Genomic DNA, 20,226 nt, shown 5'->3' on the forward strand with positions numbered 1-20,226 from the left:
GTGCAGAGAGAGAGGAAGTGAATGGGCTAGAACCAGGGAGAAGGTAGGTACCCACCCTATGTGGGCAGGGCCGGGATCCCAGACTGGCAGCGGGCTGAGCAGGGCCGGCAGCCAGGATCCTGGCTGGCAGGAGCCGGCAGACGGAACCCCAGACTGGCAGCGGGTTGAGTGGCAGCAGGCTGAGCCGCTCAGCCCACTGCCGGTCTGGGGTCCCAGCCGCCGGCCCCGCTCAGCCCGCTGCTGGTCTGGGGTTCTGGCTGCTGGCCCCTTGCCAGCCGGGGTCCTGGCCGCAGGCCCCGCTCAGCCTGCTGCTGGCCTAGGTGAATGGAACCCCAGGCTGGCAGCGGGCTGAGCGGGCCAGCGGCGTAAGATCAGCATTTTAATTTAATTTTAAATGAAGCTTCTTAAACATTTGAAAACCTTGTTTACTTTACATATGACAATAGTTTAGTTATATAATATATAGACTTCTAGAGAGAGACTTTCTAAAAATGTTAAAATGTATTATTGGCACGCGAAACCTTAAATTAAAGTGAATAAATGAAGACTTGGCACACCACTTCTGAAAGGTTGCTGACCCCTGGTCTAAAGGGACTTTCTCTGGCTCCATGGTAAGACTGTTCCAGTGATCCAGAAATTCAATTTGTTACTGGGTTGGTGAAATCTAATTATAGAACTTACCACCAGTTGGGGGTATCTCCCTTGTTTTTGACAGTTTGCCCTGAGGTAGGCACTCATGTTCGTGAGCCACTCCAGAGAGCATGACATAATTAAACCTGGCAACATCCACTGAAATAGATAGCTACTTTACTCATTGTACAGCCAGTAAACTGAGGAACAGAGAGGTTAAAGGCCTGATCGAACTCCCATTTAAGTCAATGGGAAGACAGTATGTCTCAACATTGCCACGGGGAGTGAGCCTCCCAGCCTGGGTAGACAGACTCATGCTAGCAGGGTTCAATCCACTCCACTAAATGTAGCAACATAGGCATTGTGGCATGGCTGGATTTTGGGCTTTCAAGTCAAGGTGGTCAGGGGGGCTTGAGAGTCCAAGCAGCAACGTCCATATTGCTGGTCTTAGTGAGCTAGCTTGAGCCCCACTAGCGCAAGTCTGTCTACCTGCTATGCTGGGAGGCATACTCTCTATGGCTTAAATGGGAGTTGGATTGAGGCCCTAAGTAACTGATCTAAGACTACATAGTATGTTAGTGTTAGAGTTGAGAATACAACCCAAAAGTCCTGCTGCTTTACCCAATAGATCACACTTCCCCAGTGCATACATGCTTTCATCTGACCAACGATTAAGGAAGCAGGACTCAAGGGGAAAAGCCCTATTTTTAAAAAAAGCCATTACAGCAATTTTTCTCACTCTCGGTCTGTTCCCCCTCCTCCCCATCTTCTCTTGAATTGTGTTCAAACTTCTTGCAAAGCTGATCCTTCCATGTTACTGCAGAACAGGCAACAGGCCCACACTTCCTTGTAATTACTGCAGATCGGTCCTGCATTTGCCTTCTTTAGAAATGGCGAGATTGGGATCATGAAGATGAAAAGCCAAAGATAAGCTATTTTACCCAGCCCATCTGAGAAGGCTGGAGGTTTCCTTTGGAGGTGTCACTGTGATTAGTACTGCTTTCCTGTAAATGACCCCTGCAGTCACATAAATACTAGAAAAGAGCTTCTTGTACTTCTCCACTCTGGCGGGAAATGACTGTGTAATTTAGTCTTTTGAGAGAGTAGTATCTCTGCCAACAGATCTACAATGTAATCAAGGCCTGTCTAATGTAACATTGGGTTGTGAAGGGACAGAGACCCATGGAGAAGCTACTGCATTGTGGTGTATGTGGTTTCTTTTTGAAGAGGCTATTGCTTGCTCACTGCATTCCTTTCCTTGGGCCCATAAATCTATAGCAGAGGGCTCCAAGACAAATGAAAAACTCAAATAAAGCAGCAAAGGAGATTGCTGAGGGAGGCAGTGTGGTCCTGGGGACAAGGCACCAGAATGAGAGTCAGGAGACCTGGATTCTATTCCCATCTCTTGCACTGATGCACTGTGACCCTGGCAAGTCATTTAAGCCAAACTTTGCAAAAGCAATATGAGCAAAGGTGCCTTCCCACCACACTCTAAAACAAAGTCTTCACCCAGTGTAGAGTCAAAGCTCATCCCCTGCCTGGAAGTTGGCTTTATCAATGCAGAAATACCAGTAAGATAAAGATCTGCTCAAACCTTGTCCCCAAGCTTGGGTGCTCCTAAATTTGCCATCCCAGAACTGCTCAGCCCATATCCTAGATCATCTGGACCCAATTTTCAGGCCCAACAAGGTTGTGGCTCAGCACAGCTCCTGGGAAAGATGTTTTTGTACCATGCTTATGTTACACTGCCAACCTGCTAGCAACAGGCAAATTTGGTTCTTGTGCAACTTAGAGCAGCCTCAGGGCAAACAATTTCTGCTCTACAGTTCTCCTCCTACCTGCAGCTTTTCATATGTGTTTCCAAGGCAGAATTGGTCTATTAAAGTTTTGTAAACTCCTTCTTTCCACCACTAGCACCTTTTTCCAACCTGTACATTTTGGGACACTGTCTAGATTGCTTTGCTGCAAATTTGCCCTGCATTTTTAATCTTCTTACTTATATTGCAGCCCTTTGGAAGCAATTAAAATTTCCCAATTGACATCCCCAGTGATCACAAACAACCCTACAATAACAAACAAATACAGTTGGGCCAGATCCTCAGCTGGTATAAATCACCATTCCTCTACTGATTTCAGTGGTGCCACACTGATTTATGCCTGCTGCGGATCTGATCTATTGTGTGTCAAGGAGATCCAGAAATATGTGGCAAGAAACCATATCTCCCTTCTGTGTTTTGTATACAGAATACCGCAGCAACAGTGGAAGGACACAGATTTCAGTGCCAGCTTTCCAAGGGGATCTAATTAAAAATAAAAGAGTCAGCAAAAATGTTTAAGAGATTATGAAAAATACCTGGACAATGTTCTTTTAAGCAAGGAGCTAATCTCCCCTGTGTGCTGGCTCTCTCTGCAGTGTCCATTAAAGTGGGCATAAGAGAAAAATTGTGCACATAAAATTTAACTTGAACCAGGGTGTTAATAAATAAATCCGGATGGATAACACTGGAGGGGACCAAACAACTGCACGGTTAACAGACAAGGACCTGCTACTCTGAAGAGGGGAGGTACGGCTACTGTTATGCTATAGCCCAGTTTCTGATACACTGGAATACTGAGCATTACTTTCCCTTTTGGTGTTCTTCCACTTATTCGGGGAAAGTAGTCCACAGGAAGAACATCAAATCAAACCAACACCATGGCATTTTCTCCTTTCGGTCGTACCACCAAGGGCCTGATTTAAAGCTCATGGAAGTAAATGGGAGTTTTCCCACCCATTTCCATGGATTTTGGATTAGGGTTTTCATGCATCAGATTGGCTCTTGCTGACAGGTCCCCCTTTGCCATCCTGGACCCCTCTGCTCTGGGGATTATTTCAGAGAGGGGAGCTGGTGCCCTATTCTCCCTCTGAGTTTCTGCTGGGTTGCAGCAGCTTAATGTGTTTAGTTCCCTAGGAGCCCACTGGCTGAAACTACCAAAGGGAGTTTATGTCTTATGTTCCTAAAAGCTCATACTTCAGGGTTTCAGCCAGCCACCAGCAGGGGTCAGGAACGGATTCCTCTTCCCCGTGGCGCCCCCGTCCCCCTCCCAAATGTATTCTGGGAGGTGTTTTTTGCTCTCCTTCATTTCCCCCAGGTTAGATTTGCAGTGACTGTGGGGTTTTTACACCTTTCTCTGCAGCATGTGGGTGTGGGTCACTAACCAGAATTATCTGGGTATACCTCATTTAATCATTTCTTTGCCATCAGGGGGTTGGGGAGGACACTCATGCACCTTGGTAATGCTGTAATGCTTTGGTCTCATTTCAGTTGCTGGGTTTATGGTGTGGATGCTGGGTGGTGTTGGTGTCCTGTGATGTGCAGGGGATCAGACCAGATGATCTGATGATCCCTTCTGGCCTTAAACTCTTTGACACTATGAATCTCTAAATGGGCATATGTCCAGGCTGCCCCTCCCCACTTTTTGGGCTAAGCTGACCCTGATGGACCACTCTGACTGAGGGGAAGTTGTGGCTACTTTCTCCCGCTTCAATGTAATGGTAGACAATCTGCTTCAGAGACCCTGCATCTGGATTCATGGTATCTCAAATTGGGGGAGTAGATGTCAGGTCAGGTCTATGCATGAAATTGCCCTGGAGTAGCTAAAGGTGTGACACTGCACCCATTCTGTTAAAATGGTGCAGCTCTGTGTGGGGGCACTTTCCATCCGTTTAAATGAGTCTTACAGTGGTTTAGCTTGTCTGTAGGTTGAATAGATGCAGCAAACAAAATCATCCACCAAGTTTCAACAGTTAGTTTAAAGTGGTTCATCATCATACTTGCAGTTAAACTGGTACAACTTCTGTGGGTACGTGTACACTTCACGCGAGGGATGTAAATTTGAGCTTTACACATGCTAGCTCTGGCTGAGCTAGTGAACTAAAAATGTGTGTAGCTGCCAAAGCAGGAGCAGTGGGAGGGGCTAGCCACCAACTATGATCTCGTCTGAAGCCGTAGGCATGTACTCGGGGTGGCTAGCCCCTCCCACTGCCACGGCTACATTTTCATTGTTAGCTCAGGGCTTGTGCGGCGGGTATGCCTCCTTGGCTAGAATTTACACCTTCAGCTCAAAGTGCGGACTTACCCGGTGTATAGATCATGCCTCAGTGTAATAAATTAGGGGAGAGAGGCTCCTTGTGAAGAGAGGGCCTCAGTGACTCAAAATGGGAATGAAACACACTGCATTGCCTCAGACTGGCCGAGGCAGGTGCTCTCTTGAGGGGGAAAGTTTGTGTCACAGGTTGGATTCGGGGGGAGTTGTTCTTTGTGTGGGTGGCTGGATGTCTCTAGGTGTGGGGAGGACTTGCACTTAATGGGGGAGAAAAGTGGGTTTCTCCATCTGTGGTGTCCAGGAAGAGCCAAACATTTAACTATCCCGCGCCCTTCCCATCCCCAACACCAATAGCCCTCCCCGCCCCCCCCCCCCCGAACCCTCTGCAATGCATCTTGGTGTGGTTTTGTTTTTCTGTGCAGAAGCAGCTGAATAGCACGACGGAACGGTCTTTACTAAACACACAGTGATCTCTCCATGTCATGATTAAGACAGACTTGGAAACAAGCAGCAGAGTTCATCAATCCTGCGTCAGCTTTTCAGTTCCCAGGACAGCTCATTAGCCGCACCGTGTCACAAAAGATATTGCCTTCCATTTGAAGAGAGAGAATGCCACACGCAGTGCGTGTGGACAGAGGGGAATAAAGCGTGCAACACATCAAAGAGTCCTGGCAGTGGTAACACAGGAAACAGAAGAGATTTTAGGCGTGGAGGGAGCCAGTAGCCCATCTCAGGCATCTGTCCCTTCCTTTAAGTTAGCACCAAACCTGCCTCTTTGCACAATACCTGCCTGACATCTTTTAACAACTAGTTAGACTTGTTACTGCTTTTGATGCCTTTGGAGAGTTTATTCATTTCTGTCTGTACTGAAAATTTCTGGATTAATTCATTCAGTGCTCAGGTCGTAGTTACTGCAGGTGCCTGTCCCCTCTTCCTCCTGTCTGACACTTGCTCAGCGATCCTCCTTCAATGTTATATAGGATTTATTACAAAAATAATCTAACACAAGACCACTACTTATTATGCTAAATGTAATTGTCTCACTGTCACCTTGTGGTCCCCCCCGCCTGTCTATCTATCATAGTCACCTGTTGTCTCTGACCTTAAACTTAGATTGTGAACTCTTTTGGGCAGAGACGATCTCTTTGTCTAAGTTTGTACTGCACCTAGTATAACGGAGTCTTGACTTCTTGGTGCTGCTATGTTACAAATAATAAATAAGAATTAGAATAATCATAACAACAGCTTTTATTTATGTAGCATTAAGAATCCCAAAGTGTCTTATAAACTTTGGGCTAGATTCTGGCACCTTGACTCACGTTGTGTAGTACCTTACTGTGCAAGTAGACCCACTGCAGTCCATGGGATTACTCAGACAGTAAGGTACTACTCACCATCAGCAAGTATTGTTAAAAAAATCAAGTTATTAGCTCTCATGGCTGTGGAGAAAAGCTGAAGAACATAACCTGAGTGTACCCTTAAGGCTCAAAAACCAGAAGGCAAATAAAAAGACCCCCAGGTTATTTAAAATCCCATGATTTTTAAAGTCAATATCATGATTTTTTAGGGCCTGACTCATGATATTTGAACACTTGGGAATGGCAGTGCCGCTTTACCCATCACTGAAATGCAGCCACCTCTGTCTAGTCAATGGCACACAGCAATTACAGTTTCGGGCAGGAAGCAAGGAAGCATACCGTATACTGCTGAAACTTCAGCAGAAAGGAATTATTTACTTAGGTTCGTATTTGGGCATAACTCTGCAATTAACATCAGCTTTTAATAAAATTGATTTGGGATATTTAGTCACTAAAAATGGTCAGGACCTCAGTTTTGTCTTACAAAAAAGATGCTGTGGTATTTAGTATCCTAGCGAATTTTAGTGTGGAATGCAGTGCCCTGAATAGAAACCATGCAGACACAGTAGCCAAGTTTCAAGAATTAATATAAACAGATATTTTAATGGGCAAATACATATAAGTGCCAAAAGATCAGGTTCATAATGATTCTGCTATAGCTATGTTAGTCAATTTCCCCATGTACACAAACCCCAAGTCCTTCAAGTCCTATAAGAGCTCAAAACTTCCCTCCTCTCCCCGCCCCACAAACAACAAATATCTGTAAAACCATGAAACCTCCGTCTCTCACCTGTCTGGTACTTGCACAACCTAAATGCTAACATCAGGACTCCTTTCTTTTTTCTAAGTGCGTAAAACATTTGCTTCAGTGAAGAGATTTTGTAGAGCAAATTTTCCAATGAGTGTGCAATGGATAGGCATGCACTCCACTGTGCCTGACAAACTCTGCAGTTGCATATGCAAATCACCATGCTGGCATGTGCAAATTGGGTAGCTGTGTACTAATGGGTACCACTGGCAATTTATGACTGCAAATGCCCCTCTGTGCAGGAACAAGCAGGTTTTCATAGGTGCAACATACAGACTGTGCTCTTAATGGTGGATGTTTTAGTCCAGCCTCCAAATTTAAAGATCAGAGTGATAAGCCTCTTAAAAGCCAACAAAAAAAAGTGTGGCAGAGAACACAGGAAGGGCTTATAACAAAACAGCTGACACCACCTTAACTTTATCTGTACTAGCAAGTGTTTCTCTGATTAATGACCCAGTTCATTTACAGGAAGTGGTAAGTACAGCAGACGTGACCACCTCCCTGTCATTAGCAACAGCTGCAATCACTAAATTCATCACCAGATACTTTTGGGTTTTGGCAAACCTGTTTTAAACACAAATTTGGCTCAGATGAATAATTTTGTCTATTAAAAAAGAGGTATGCAAACACCGCCCCAAAGTTACTGCAGTCTATAATTTTCTAATGCAGAGAGTGAGACACGCACAGAGAGATGGCATCTGCTACAGCCAACATCCAGGGCCAGATCTATTCATGCTGTTGCAGGGAGCTATCAACTGAACTTTCTGAACCAGCCTGAGCTGATGCATCCCAGAGGGATTTAGCTAAGGGAGGGTAGTGCAGACTACCATGGGCATCCCTCCCTTGAAGTTTCCACTAGGGAAGCAGTTTTCATTCCCATCTGGGGTTCTCTAGGACCCTGCTAGCAGAGGCAGAAGCAAGCACTTGCTGAAACAGCTCCTCCCACCCAGCAACACCACCTTTATGGGGTGCACTGGCCATCTGCAGGGTCCCCATCCAAGTGTAGGGCAATTGTAGGCATTTTGTGCAACCCCACGCTCTGGAGTTGCACAAAACCTAAAAGAACTGGTGGCCTAGAAGTTGTGCCCTTTACTTTTGTAAAGCTGTGTCCTTCAACAGCTAAAGAGAGGAGCAGGATATCTGAAAACAAACAAACAAACAAACAAACAAAAAAACCCCCCCAGGATCTCCCCCTTTAATGCCATTGAAATTGTCTGGTCTAAGGAAGTTTTTTGGAGGTAGATATTTTGCAAAAAGGGTAGGTACTGTGTTTCCCTAATAGATAGAGTGACCATGAATGTAGCCTGGAGTTGGGGAGGACACGATGCAGTTTCCTGGGCTGAAGTCTCTCTCCTTGGGCCAGGCAGAGTCTGGCATTACTGTGGAGTTTGTGTGCTTGCCCCTAATTTTTAGGCAATGCCTCATGTTGCTAAACAGTAACCCTTTTGTCCAATTAAAGAAACGTCTTGACAGGTTCCTTCTTGATTGGCAAGACTGTGACTGGAACACAGCATCCATAGGCAAGGGTTTAAAAAAAGGGGGAAATCATTATGTCCCTGCCAGAACTAAAAGGATTTCCTCTCCACTCAAACGCCCCCAATTTAGAATGACAAATCTATAGAGAAACTTGACATAAATATTGTTACATCCCCTCTCTCCTTCTGATGGGCACCAATACCCCCAAACATCAGTTCTGGGTACACTAAGACATTGCTCCTCTGCTCCTGTAACCATTCCAATAATCGAACAATATAATATAATCTCATGGAAATTCCGGGGCATACTGGGGAGGAGATACAGGAGCAGCAGGAACTGATTACCACTATTTGTCAGTAGGAGAAAGGGTAGGGAGGGTAACGGGAGTGGGGCAAGAGGGAAAGAACTTGCTCTGGAAATCTAAATGGAGAGTGTGTGTTATGCAGACAGAATACATGAGAGGACAGGCCAATGTGAAAAACAAGGCATTCAGATCTCACAGTGATTGATGCAGTATAAGAACCAAGACAGACAATGAGAAGATGAGGACTCTTGTCAGGATGAGAACAGTGATATTCAGTAAGCCCGGACTGAGCTAAATATTTATGCAACTGCCTAACATTAACCAGGCGCTTAAGTTAATTGGACTTTAACATGTAGTTAAATGCTTTCCTGAAGCTAAGCCATGACTCACCAGTGGCAGAGAGAAGGCTGTTTACTTGGTTGGTGTTTAAATGTGCGTTTTATTTTTGGAAAGCTGCTTGAGTCCATGGCTGTCATTTTCCATGCATTTCCTCTCTCTCTCTTTTAAAGGCTTCTGGTTAAAAATAAAAACCAACCAACCATCCAACAGTAGCAGGGAGAACAAAGCGAGTGTGAAACCAGCAACTGAGAGGGGGGGAATCATAGCTGCTCTGACAGCATGGGGATTTGTCATTGTTCACGTCACCGCTTTAGATGATATCTCTCCCAGTATGTATAGTTGTGGAATACTGAGATATATTTAACGATCCCACTGTGGTTCACGATATGTACTGTAATATAGCTGCCAAAATATCACCACATGGACTGTGTAAAGAATATCTTTTTCTTGTATGCAGACATAGATTCCAAGGCCAGAACGGATCATTGTGATCATGGAGACTGACCTCATGTCTGACAGGCCACGGAACTTCCCCAAAATAATTCCTAGAGCAGATCTTTTAGAAAAACATCAGAGATCAATGACCAGGTTCTGTAACCAGAGGATAGACTCTGTTATCAAGGGAAGACTAGGCACTGCAAACCACCCACCAGATGTCAAGTTGGGCACTCTTCTACCCCATGAGTTACTGTCTGCAATGCTGCCGCACAGTCACAGCATAGGGAGGAAATGAGGCCTATTGTTGCAGCAAATCTGGTTGAGCCTGGTCCGGGATCTACGATCAAGTGGACAAGAAGACAGGTGCAGGTGATGGACTCCTGAATTTACTTAGTGTGTTAAACTTTTCCACGCCATAAGAACATAGTTTTCAGCTCCCTGGCAGTGCTGATCACCAGTGGATGGTAAAGAGCAGCACTTTGGCCAGAAGTGAGTTAGCTGCTAATGAAAAGTGGTATCAAAAGACCAGCTTTGGTGTCATGCCCTGGTCCACAGGGAGGGATTCTCCCCCCCTGAATATAAGCAGATCTTTAAGTCAGTGCTGTGTGTTATTTCCTATCTGAAAATGGGGCATCAAGTTTCACCTGTCAAAGCTGTCCAGGCAAATCTAGCAGTAATGACATCTTGTCAAAGGTCTGTCAGAGTTACGTGTGCTAGCACATACAAACTGAAGTTTGGTGTGTACTTCAAGCAGCCACTAATAATACAAGTGGCCAAATTCAGCTCTGTCTTGACAAACTGTGTGGCAACAGTGTCCCCAAGCTGCAGAGCAGTCCGAAAACACCAGGGCCAATGCAGATAGATGAAGGCCTGAAGGATCTGCTCCTGAGGAGGTTCTTGATAGTTTTTGTATCAAGATAGTACAGGAAGAGATCTTCCTTTTCACAGGTGTTCCAGGTGAAGCTGATGTGTCAGACTATGGTCAAGTTTTGCTCCCCAGCATGTGACAACTGGTTGGAATGGCAGTAGCCATCCTTGTACCTGGCTTGAGATGGGTTGATTGGCAAGATGATTGTTTAGTTAGAAAGTAGTTGCCACAGTCTTGGTTTCACTAAGAATTCGTTTCCATTGCTGGAAGTAAGTGATCAAAGTATCCATGTCTTGGCTGGGATTCCCTTCAATCCTATGGAAGTCATTTCCAGTGTCAGGAAAATAGATGTGATCAGCGTACACACGCTTCTCAGCTTGTGTCTCAGGAAGGTCATATGAGTTTATGTTGAATAAAAGGGAAGCCAAAACAGGCCCTTGTGGAAGGTCATGGTGGAAGTATTTAAGGCAACGGATTTTCTCCCCAACTTGCAGGATGAAGCTTTCGTTACTAATCATTTCTCAGACGAACCACATCCTTGACCTATAGGGAATAAATTGCAGCAGCTGGACCATCTCTTATAAAGGATATATGGCCCACTCTTCCAGGCCCCTGCTCATGCAAGCAGTCTTTACTCATGTGAGGCATCCCATTGACTAACACTATGATATTCATGTGCTAAATTGTATTTGTCGTCCACCTTTGGTCACTTCACCTGTACTCTGCCTGATAATTCATCTCTGCCAGGACTGCTTCTAACATTCCAAACCTCCCTGGGGCTTCAAACAGCTACCATTAAAAAAGAATGGATCGCTTCTTGTCCCACAAATGACTCTAGGGTGGAGGAATGGGGGGTAAATACACAAGCTTTATACACTGTGTGTATATTCTATGTCCTAGGTAGATCATTGGAGACACCTAAATTGAAGACTGACTAACCTTTTTCACTACTTTAGATTACTTACATATAACTGACAATTTCTGAAGTTTCCAATGCTTGCTCTCCACCTCAGGTGGAATGTTTGTTTTGAAAGTTTGAGCAAAAACAGTGCAGCCATGTTCAAGAAGGTAGTCACTGAAAAACTGGTAGTTTCCCAACATTAAGCATTTCCAGTCATTTTTCCTAAAAGTAGCTTGAGTGCCTCCATGGTTTGAAACAGCAACTTGAAATTTTATACACACATATGCAATGTATACAGTATATGTAATCTCCTTCCCCACCCACATGTGTGTGTACGTTTATAAAGGGAAGGGAAGGCAAGTTCTCATGGATGGACAAGGCACAACTATGAAAGGAAATACCCGACCAGGCCTCTTTAAATATCGCCCTACCTATCATCTCTCATTCACTACTGAGAGGATGATTTCTGCCGCCAATTGGCCACTGATGCCAGCCCCCGGCAGCCACTTCTTAAATTTCTGTCTGTATCCATCTATTGTCTCTGGTCTTATACTTAGATTGTCATCTCTTTGTGGCATGGACTATCTTTTGGTTCTGTGTTTGTACAGTGCCTAGCACAATGGGGTCCTGGTCCATGACGAGAGTTTCTAGGCGCTACAATAATACAAAAAATTAACAATCACAGTTATAATTCATTGTTTATCTGTGCTATCTCCCGCAACAGGAGGACACCAGCTTACAACTTTGCACCACCCAAGATCTGCATGTGCATCCAGTGTTAAAATCGGAACAGTTTGAAGCACTAACCTAAAGGCTTTTGTTTCATAGTATTTACCAACCTCTGTCAGCCAACGAGAACATGCTCAAGGCAATGGAATTAAAACAATCACCAAACTGAAAGCACCAAGGAGAATGAGGAGGAGGAAGCTGCCTTCATACAAGGCACACTACTACTACAACAGCTGCAGGCATCAGTGGTTTCTTTTCCTTTTTCCACCCCCATCTTTGCTTGGCTACAGGCCAAAGCAAGTCACCCGTGCACTGTGCTTCCTGCCAAATAAACAAACAAAGCTCTGAGTGGTATCTGTGGTAAACAACTTTTTCTGCAGTGCTATGAAAGCATGGATGGCAATGGGGGAGCAGTCCTCTGCTGGTTACTGTATAGCAAAGTAGGGCTCTCGGATACAAATTACCAGGGCTTTGCACAACTCCCCTGCATGTGCTGCTTTTGCACAAACTCATTTACCTTGTGACGTAATCAGATTCAAAGCTGCAGATGAAACCAGGGGAAGCTAATGAGAGCTGTGGCTGCTCAGAACACTTTTATGTGGTCACCTACACATGAATGCAGGTATCTAACTTTAGGCACGCCAGTTTGTAAAGACTGGCCTGGGCGCCACTGTCCCACCTAGCCTCTTCTTTTCTCCACTGAGTGAACCAGGGTGAGAGCAAGCAGCATGAGAGTAGAGTTGATGAGTATGTACGACTGGTGAGAGCAGCACCATTTTACCTAACCCATGGTCATGGCTAAATTCTGCAACAAAATACTAAAGAACGTTAATAACTGCCATTGTGCTGTGTTCTCACTGACCTCAGCACGCTGACACAGGGTTGCAAACAAGAGAGTCTAGTTAATCCCATGCTCTACCTCAGACATTTACTCACATCTCTCCATCCCTTCACCAAACAGGTGTTGATTGTGTTTAAAAAAAAAGGAGGGGATAAGATTTACAGGATGAGATTTTCTAAAGTACCTAAGGGGTTTAGGAGCACACCTCCCATTGACTTTTGAGACTAAAATAGGGAGGAAACTATATCAGATCATAATCCTGAATGTACTTGTATGAGTACGGTAAGCAAAGTTTGATGTATTTAGCTGCTCCTGGTAATTAGGGGAGCAGTACAGGAAGTGCAAACTATTGTTATTAGTAATATATTATTAGCATGGCTAACTGTACCAAAGGGCAATGAGACATCTCAAAGAATCATCCTAAATGCCTGCCCATTTTCCATTGCTAGGAGAACATCAATCAATGAGACACTGCAGTGTCTCTAATAGTCCCAGGCCTGAAACCTGGTTGGCAGGGATCAAGAGACTCCTCTCAATACGTTTGCTCCAAAATGGCAAGTTCAATTTAAGTATTATAGTTGTATTTCAATAGCACCTGGAGACCCTAAACAGGATCAGATCCTCACTGTGCAAGGCACTGTACACACACTCAGTAAGAGACAGTCTCTGGTTCCAAAGAGCTGAAAAACTAAATAGACAAGGTGAGAAAGAAAACAGAGGTCCAGAGAAGGGAAGTGGCCTGTTCAAGATCACTCTGTTGACACAGCAGGTCAGCGGTAAAGCCAGGATGAGAACCCATGTCTCGAATGTCACTCCACTGCTCTGTTTACTGGACTACACAGGCATGGGACATTTAGTGAGATTATTACAAGGTAGTTCCTTAAGCAAGCATCTACTAATTTGAAGCAGGCTGGTATCCTGCCCTGTCTTTAAGTAGCATTAATTATCTCCAGAAACAACAGAACCAATCCCTCTCCGCACTTTTCCCTCTTTTTTTTCTTATAACTAGTTATGAAGGACATGGGTCCAACTTACAAGAAAAAGCCCAAATGCTCTCCAACATTTTGGATCTCAGGGCCAGTAATTTCACCAGGCTACTTGCAGAATAAGGTGCTACCCAATGAGAGGAAGGTGGCAGAATCTGGCTATGCATGAACAAAGATGACGGACGCTCAACCTGAGATGTTAGGTTTGTCCCTTCCAGGAAGGGTGAAAGGATAGGCTGCCACTCATGGAAAAGCCAGCTGTCTCAGACAGTGAATGCTGAAATGGTGCTGTTATCTGGAAGGTGGCTTTTTGATGGACTCTGGTTTAATTGTCTGAAACGGACTCAAAGGTTTAGCAGCAATCGAAGAATTCTTTTTAAAATCAGGTTTAGCTACTGAAGTAGAGGAATCCCAATGCCTTTGAGAGTAGGGTGGGGTGAGATCCATGCCAGTGGCCTTGGGCTACCTTCCTCTTTGTACTTTGTTTCACTGGACTGCAGGCTGAATTTCCCTGAAATAATAGGTGAATTCAACAAAGGGCTATGGCTTAATAAACGAAATGCCAAGCCTGGGAAAGAAGTCTGTTGGCAGGCTATTAAGGAAGTGCAGGTTGTTTAGGCAGCCTGTTGATAAGACCATTTTATCAGAGTTGCAAATGGCAAAGAAGCTGAAATGGCTCTATCTGGGGTTATATGGTGAGGTGAGTAAAAGCTGAGACACTGTGTTCTTGAGCTGCTTTCTGCTGACTGAGAGCTCTGTGGTGATAATAATTTAGCCCCCTTGGGACTCAAATAACCCTCTTTCATCATGCCCATGTCTGGGAAGCATCACAGGTTCCCTGGTCCTCCAGCTTCACTGAAAACCCTGAGCCCTACATGAAACTGATCTGATCCCCTTTCCTCCCAGCCCCACTACCCACAGACACAACCAACCAAAGAATGCCTGGCACAGGAGTTTGGAGTATGGAGGGGCATTATCACTCAGAGAATCCTGGGCCTTGTAGCCAGGAGAAACCAACTGAATCGCTACAGGGAGCCCCAGTTCTGCTGGCTGTGGTCTACTGTAAATGAGGGGGATGTACAGGGTACAGTGGCTGAGAGGACGTTAGCTGAGAGTTTCCACGGTATGCATCCGATGAAGTGAGCTGTAGCTCATGAAAGCTCATGCTCAAATAAATTGGTTAGTCTCTAAGGTGCCACAAGTACTCCTTTTCTTTTTGCGAATACAGACTAACACGGCTGTTACTCTGAAACCTGAGACCACATGGTTGAGGTAACTTGTTTTTATATGGCTGAATTCAACTGATGTTCACAGATACTATACCATTTTCAAACAGCCACAGAAACAAAGTCCTTTTTTATTCCTTTTCTTCCGGATTTGTCCTGGTAATGTGTGCACAAACCTATATTCTACTCTTTCCTATCCTTTCTTTCCCTTATCCACAATGCATTACATAAGCCTTTAGCCCAGGCCCTGTCCAAAAAGAAAGACTTTAGGCTTGGATTTATTTAATTTATTGAATTTCTGGGCCAGATACTCAGCTGGGGTAAATAAGCCTAGCTCTGAGTCAATGGAACTGTGCTGACTTACATCAGGATAGCCAAAGATTTGGCCCTCATTGGGTAAGAACTCTTCCACCCCCACCCACAAAAACACACAGAATTATTGCAAATAAATTTTTTTGCATAGCAGCTAATTAAAAAAAAGAAACAAAACCAAAGCACCCTCAGGCACTAATCAATAATAATTGTTATTTATTCACAATGCAACAATTGTAGGAGTCAAGATTCAGATCAGTTTCAGAAATAAAACCACATTGTTCGATAATTTTATTGTGTACCCTTAACTGGCTGCCAGATAGACTATGAAGCAAAAGAGGGGACTGATCCCTGAAGTCTTTGTTCATGGCTTGCCTATGCCCATGCAGTCTTTTCTGCACAGAACAGAGAATCAGCCACCCTGTGGGGCAGTATTCCCCTTTCTTCAGGGCGCCTGCACTCTTGCTGTGTTCATGGCATCTTTGGTATCTGTGGGTCAGACCTTTGCTTTCTTATGTGTACACACAAAGAAAAACCCATGGCTGGGGCGCTGGAACAATTTTTACAGTGGGGTGCTGAGAGCCATTGAACCAAACTGTAAACCCTGTATACGATGGAAACCACTTCAAGCCAGAGGGTGCACCACCACCCTCAGCATTCCTAGTTCCAGCACCTATGCCCGTGGCTGGCCTGTGCCAGTTGACTTGGGCTTGCGCTGCTGTTTCATTGCTGTGTAGACTTCTGAGCTCGGGCTGGAGCCTGGGTTCTAGGACTCTACACTCTTCCCCTGACTAAAGTATGCATAGAAACTCCTCAAGGTGAACTCTGCAGAGTTTCTACCAATTCAAAGATATTCCTATGTAGGGAAAATAACTCACCCACAGTTTTTACTAAGCCTATAATAAAGGGAAAACTGACTGATTTCAGTAAGACAACAGCCAAGAATAGACTCCAGGACTTGGCTCTATATGTATTAAACTTTCCCTATTGTAATTTTTTATTAGTAAATATAGCAGTATTTTAGTCCATTTTAAGGTGAAGGGATAAATAGATGATGACCATGATTCATTCAGGCAAATCAAACCCATCCACGTCTAATGTAGATCATGCACTTGTCACCGTGGAAGGCTCCAAATTTCATTTTTTTTCCCTTTAAAGTAAAAGTCTCCATTATACAAACCAAACCACAGATCAACCAGCAGCTTTGTATTAAAAGATCATTTGGTGACATTTTAATCTCAGATGGTAATGTGGATGTTTATCATTTCTGATCTCCCTTTCCTGCAACCATCCACAGATGACAAGATCTGTGAAATTGCAACTGCCAAGGAGAGAAATGAAAATTAACCTAGTGCCCATCAGCTGCCTCAACACCACCCTTTCCAAGCCGGCCTTGACCACCTCTCTTCGTTGCTGAGAGAGAATGCCTTCTACATGCAGCATGCTTCCCATTCAGCCTGCAATGTCTTACATACCATGACCACATGTTAGTGAATAACAAACTCTGTCATGTTAAACAGATTGCTTTAAATCCAACACTTTCTTTCTGATTCTAATTTGCTTTACTTTTCATGCTACTTTCTCACATATAAAAGGGGAACTGGGAGGAAAAATAAAAAGACACATGCACACCTGAAAATCTTTTTCATGTACCTGCTGCTGCTACCACTCAGTGCTGAATTTGAATAGAAATGGATGGGAGGGAGATGGCGAAGGATGAATAACATTTCATGCCCTGTAGTCAAACATAATTTCAAGTAGGAAACGAGTGCTGACTAGTAAGATGGCTCATCTTGTTAGAAGGCTAATGCACACTTCAGAACCCTTTCTTTGAAGACTAGGGTCTAATTTCCAGTTTTCAATTATTAGTTTGGTAATAATTTTTCAGAAAAGGGGCCCTTTTTGTGAAAGGAAAGGAATGGTCAGAGGGGAAAAAAAATCCCTAGTGCTAGTGGTTTGACCAGCCCAATTAAATTGATATCAACTGAACTGCTGTGCAAAGAAACCTTAACATTCTGCTACTACATTTCTCCTGAAAGACCCATGGGTGAGATTTTCCTCATGTTCCAAGTGACTTAGAAGCACACAGCTTAACGACTTTCAATGGAACTTGTGTGCCTAAAACACTTAGGTACTTGTGAAAATCCCACCCAGATGTGCTTAACTTCATACACTGGTGTATGCTGTTTGCATCTGTATAATTTGCTCTCTGTCCTACAGCTGAGATTTTCAAAATTGGTTGTCTAAAGTTAGGCTCATAGGTCCATTTTGGGATACTTAACTATATGGTCTGATTTTCAAACATGTTGAACTCTCATCAGTTTCCACTGAAGTCGACAGAAGCTACTGGGTGCTCAGCACTTTTACAAATGAATTCACTTATTTAGGTATCTAAATATGGATTTAGAAGGCTAATTTTAGGTGCCCAGTTTTGAACATCTCAGCACACCTGTAGGGAAGTTCCAACTCCCAGCTGATGGGACAGTTGCCCTTTTTGTCTTTGGGTTCAACCTGCTAGAGGGCAGACATCCACACAGCGTTCTTGCTTGTAGACCTTACTTTTATTCTTTCTTGACTTCTTGTTCTTGTAATATAAAATAATGGTAATGATGGGCTGGATTTACAAAAGATCTCAGCACCAAAGAAGATGAGCTCTTTCAAAATTCAGGCCATTTATTTTGGTGCATAAATGGGAAATGAGCTCTTCTCAGCTGCTGTCACATCAGGGCACACCCTGGTTTTTAGCATACAGAGAATAGTTCAACTATATGCAGAATAATATAGAATGTTCTTCAAGGGGACATGGAGAAGAAAAAATAAAGTTGATATCCCTTAGTAGGACTGAAATGGACCAACAAGAAAGTCTGCTTCACCCCAAATGGACAAGTCTCTAAGGGCCAGATTGACCAAGGTATTTAGGCACCTAAAGATGCAGATAGGTGCCTAGTAGGGTTTTCAAATCAGCCTATGCAGGTTAGGTGCCTAAATCCCATTGAAATGTGCCATCCCCACAGAGCGACTGACCATGCTCCAGCCCAGGGCTATGGGGACTCAAAAGGACTTCCATGTAATGGCTGCTTCCAGCTGCTCTGGGCCAGGGTGGAGACAGGCACTGGAATGGAGAACAAGGAGCCAGTCTCTCCCGTGCTCTCAGTGACCACCCTGCTGGCACCCAGGTGGCATGGAGGAGTAAGCAGTCTGACTAGAATGCAAAAGGGACAACAGTCGGACTAGGGGAAGGGGAGGGAAAGCAGTAAACTGAGACAAGGAGTCTGACAATACTCTGATTGGAGTGTGGGGAGACTGAAAGCCAGGGATGTGAAGAGCAGTCTGGGACTGGCTGGGCAAGGAAACAGGGGCTGGGAGCCAGGAACTAGGAGAGGCTGGGGCTGGTTGGGTGGGAGACTGGGAGTAGGAACACTGAATTTGGATGAGTTGGGGGGAGGGGAAGAGATTGGGACTAGCTGCACAAGGAGACCTGGACAAGGCACCAGTGTGTGTGTGCGGGTGGGAAACGGGGCACTGGGAGGAGAGACATTTTGACAAGGAGCTGGTGTTTGTGGGGAGAATGGGGACTGGATGGGCAAAGAGACTGGGATAAGGAGCCATGGAGGGGGCAGAAGGAAGACTGAGTTTAGATGAGGAGCACAGAGAGGGAGAGCAGGACTGGGAGCCAATGGAGGTGGAAGGAGAGAGACAGACTGGAAGAAGAGCTGGGAACTGGGGAGAGACTGGGATTTGGGGGTAGATTAAGACTGGGACAGCAGGCCTGGAGAGGGAGACTAGTACTGTCTGGGTAAAGAGGCTGGGACTGTGATGAGAAGCCCAAGGGGTGGAGTCTGGGACCAGGTAGTCAAGGAGAATGGGACAGACACAAGAAGTCGGGGTGGGGAAGAGAAAGGATGGGGACAGGTTGGAGGAAATAGGGCAGAAGGGGTCAATTTGGGGAGAATGGGCAGAAGAATCCTGAGTCTCATGACTCCTCTGATCCCAGCAAATATCTGTCAAGCCCACTAGCAAAGTGTGTGTCTCATCCCCCTCTAGCGATGGTCCATATAAAGGAAGACAATTTACTATTGCTATCAGGGCTATTAAGTGGCTGAGGTCTATGCAGTGGATATAAAGGCTCTAACCCTGCTGATAGAGTGTGTGTACCAATATGCCTCTGCATGATGGAATTTATGTTTTTTTCAGTTTGCATTATTTAAAACGTAGGAAATTACAAACCAAAAACTACATTAAAAGAACATTATTTAGATTAATTTGGCCCCCTTGTTCATATGCATTCTTACACTGATTCATCCCCAGAGCAAGTCTATGCTGAACAATGAAAGAGGCAGGGGATCTGTGGAAAAAATAGCATGTGATCATATAATTAAAGATGATCATAGGACATACACCACAAAAGGGCAGAATTAAGGTTGCACAAACAACCTGAATTCTGGCATGTCCTAACTTTTGAGTCCATGACTTTACAACCTTAATGTTCTTTCAGCATAGCTTTTTGGTGCATAACTTATATATAAAACATCTTGAAATTTTTCTTTTGCAAAAATTGTGCATTTTTTCTGTTTGCTTGCTTCATTAGCAATACCTGATCTTATCTACACTGTTTTTGCTGGAGGGCTCAATGGTCAACTAGAGACATTATAACATCACAAGAGACCAAAGCCATAGCCCAATTAGGAGGGGAAAGGATTTGTAGTCAGACTCCTTATGACTCTCTGAGGGTTTCTTAGCCCTGGTCTACACTAGGACTTTAGGTCGAATTTAGCAGCGTTAAATCGATGTAAACCTGCACCCGTCCACACAATGAAGCCCTTTATTTCGACTTAAAGGGCTCTTAAAATCGATTTCCTTACTCCACCCCTGACAAGTGGATTAGCGCTTAAATCGACGTTGCCGGCTCGAATTTGGGGTACTG

At 44.5% G+C, this 20,226-nt stretch overlaps 1 long non-coding RNA gene across 2 annotated transcripts in view; it reads left to right on the forward strand.

Annotated features, from left to right (window-relative positions):
* LOC311530308 overlaps window positions 1-20,226 on the forward strand; it is a 74,391-nt gene that overhangs the window by 35,167 nt on the left and 18,998 nt on the right. The window contains exon 3 of one of the 2 annotated variants that reach the window (XR_014713957.1): window positions 11,933-12,416. The exons of the other annotated variant lie outside the window; for it this stretch is intronic. This is a non-coding gene — a long non-coding RNA (uncharacterized lncRNA). Of the gene's footprint in view, window positions 1-11,932; window positions 12,417-20,226 lie in introns of those variants that run through there. 2 annotated transcript variants of the gene reach the window in all.

Source organism: Lepidochelys olivacea (genome assembly GCF_965140295.1).
Source record: "Lepidochelys olivacea isolate rLepOli2 genome assembly, chromosome: 14".
Classification (NCBI taxonomy): domain Eukaryota; kingdom Metazoa; phylum Chordata; order Testudines; family Cheloniidae; genus Lepidochelys; species Lepidochelys olivacea.